The sequence below is a fragment of the Kogia breviceps genome, chromosome 10 (genome assembly GCF_026419965.1).
Source record: "Kogia breviceps isolate mKogBre1 chromosome 10, mKogBre1 haplotype 1, whole genome shotgun sequence".
In the NCBI taxonomy this organism is placed as follows: domain Eukaryota; kingdom Metazoa; phylum Chordata; class Mammalia; order Artiodactyla; family Physeteridae; genus Kogia; species Kogia breviceps.
In genome coordinates this window covers 45010189-45013188 of record NC_081319.1, presented here as the reverse complement: position 1 = coordinate 45013188, position 3000 = coordinate 45010189, and the positions used below count along the sequence as shown (strand labels likewise).

The window sequence follows — 3000 nt, the reverse complement described above, 5'->3', positions numbered from 1 at the left end:
GAGCAGGGGGTTGGCAGGAGTCATGAGGCATTTTTCTGTGGGCTTTGGTTTCCTGGCCAGTTGAACCCAGTCCAATGATTGTCCCAAGGTTCTGCCAGATAAAACAAGGAGAGAGCTTTTCTAGATGCCTGGTGACTAAGAGGGGGGGAGGGAAGGCACAAGCAGGATAGGGGGAAGGGGCACCCAAGTGCCAGCCAAGGCTATGGCTCAGGAGACCCCTACCCGAGCAAGGACTCTGACTCTGCCCCATGGAATGGCCTCCAGAGACCTCGCCCTTCAGGTGAATGCCTGGCACTCAGGCCATTCTCTCCCTGGCACGGGGCCCCGAACTTAGCACCCCTGTGACTGAAAGTCAAATTCCCTGGAACAGGGGGTTAGCATTTTCAGTGAACTAATCCCACTTGCGATATTCAGTATTCTGAGCAGTCAGCCCTCTCCGGGAGCAGTCTGGAAGGCTGCTGCTTCCCTGAGGTGGTATCAAGAATGGTATAGGGACTTCCCTGGTGGTCTACTGGTTAAGACTCTGTGCTACCAATGCAGGGGGCCCGGGTTCGATCCCTGGTCAGGGAACTAGATCCCACATACCACAATTGAAAAGATCCCGTATGCCACAACTAAAAAGATCCTGCATGCGACAACGAAGATCCCACGTGCCGCAACTAAGACCCAGTGCAGTCAAATAAATAAATAAATATCTTTTAAAAATCAATTATTTAAAAAACAAAAAAAGAATGGCGTAAGACACTATCCACTTCCAAAGTACCCCACTGAACTGCCCATCTACTGTGCTTGAACTTCATACACTTGGAACCACTAACTGGGAGTCACTAAAGCATCATCTTCAAAAAATTCTGCTTAATATTTGCAAACAATGCTACCAACAAGGGCTTAATTTCCAAAATATACAAACAGCTCATACAACTCAATAACAAAAAAACAAACAACCCAATCAAAAAATGGGCAGAAGACCTAAATAGACATTTCTCCAAAGAAGACTTACAGATGGTCAATAAGCACATGAAAAGATGCTCAACATTTCTAATATTTAGAGAAATGCAAATCAAAATTACAATGAGCTATCACCTCACACTGGTCAGAACTGCCATCTTCAAAAAGTCTATAAATAATAAATGCTGGAGAAGGTGTGGAGAAAAGGAACCCTCCTACACTGTTTGTGGGAACATAAATTGGTATAGCCACTTTGGAGAATAGTATGGAAGTTCCTTAAAAAACTAAAAATAGAGCTACCATAAGATCCTACAATCCCACTCCTGGGCATATATCCAGAGAAAACCACAATTTGAAAAGATACATGCACCCCAATGTTCATTGCAGCACTATTTACAATAGCCAAGACATGGAAGCAACCTAAATGTCCATCAACATATGAATGGATAAAGAAGATGAGGTACATACAAACAATGGGATATTACTCAGCCATAAACAAGAATGAAATAATGCCCTTTGCAGCAACATGGATGGACTTAGAGATTATCATGCTAAGTAAAGTAAGCCAGACAAAGACAAATATCATATGATATCACTTATATGTAGAAGCTAAAGAAATGATACAAATGAACTTATTTACAAAACAGAGACTCACAGACCTAGAAAACAAACCAAAGGGGAAAGGAGGGGTCGGGTGGGATAAATGACGAGGTTGGGATTAACATATACACACTACAATATATAAAATAGATAAGCAACAAGGTCCTACTGTATAGCACAGGGAACTATATTCACTATCTTGTAATAACCTATAATGGAAAAGACTACAAACAAGAATAGACATATATATATATATATGTATAACTGAATCATTTTGCTGTACACTCGCAACTAACACAACACTGTAAATCAACTTCAATTTTTTTAAAGTTCTATTTCAGATACACATGTTAAGTTCACTATTATGCTCTAATTAAAATACATAAAGTCATGTAGGCAAATTACAAAATATATGTAGACTTCACTCCCCTGGGGGTCTAGTGGCTACTCCTCTGGGACCTCTTCTTCTTTTGCCCTGGTTCTATGTTCCTCTCACTTCCTCAACATGAAGACCCTCATTCCACATCAGTCTCAACACACCCACACTGGATTGACTATTTCCTAGTGTCTAAGCCGAGGAGTTAAACACAGAAGTTGTCTAATGTCCAGTATTTAAAGTATGGATACTTTCTGTCTTGGTTACAATTCAGCAATTCTATTTCTGTTGCTCTGTTATTTTGGTACCTAAGTGTGACTGCATAGATGTGTGAAATGTTGACAATTCCAGAGGAGCTCTTTTCTCCTGAAATATAAGGGCTCTATGATATCTCTTTTTGTAAAAATGCCTTTGAAGTCTTCCTACAAAGTGCCTGAGTTCAGCCCTGCAGAGATGGGCAGGGTGAGAGGGTGAGAGCTCCTGATAGGCAGGAAGAGGACATCATCCAGGCTGCTGGTGGACAAAAGGATTCTGATAACTCCAGGCTCTTTCCCCTGCAGTCACTTTAGGTCTCCCACTATCGAATGCCCCTCTGGCTCTAACAATTTTTCTCTGACCACAAAATGTGGCTTTGCCAATGCACAATGTTTAATTATTTCAATTTCATTAAGTCTAAGTTACTCAGATTGTCTTCTTGTCTTCCAGTTCTTTCAAACCCAACCTGAAGAGTATTTGAGACCCAGGGCTTAGGATCATTGCAGGGAGGAAGGTCCAGGCTTCTAAGCCATTCCCACCTCTAGGTAAATGCATAAAAAGAATAAAACAAACCTATATACTAGGAAGCCTAAGGTTTCCCATTGATTTTCACTTCCTTTTTGTTTTTAATGAAGACGGGTAAGGAAGGCAGAACTGTGAGGCACACGAGAGGAAAGGGACAGAAGGGAGAGTGGTGCCAGTTTAGGCCAGAACCATTGGTACAGATGGTCTGGCAGGAGCAGCACTGGACATCATCTGCATTGGCCGGAATGCAGCACAAGCCTTCAGAGCCTCGGTGAGCTGCACTGGCAGCTCCAGTC

The 3000-nt window shown here is 42.2% G+C and overlaps 1 non-coding gene across 1 annotated transcript; it reads left to right on the top strand.

Annotated features, from left to right (window-relative positions):
• The first annotated feature begins 497 nt into the window (after nt 1-497).
• TRNAG-ACC (transfer RNA glycine (anticodon ACC)) lies at nt 498-570 on the top strand. The gene has a single exon. It is a non-coding gene; the product is annotated as a tRNA-Gly (tRNA).
• Nucleotides 571-3000: the final 2430 nt, after the last annotated feature.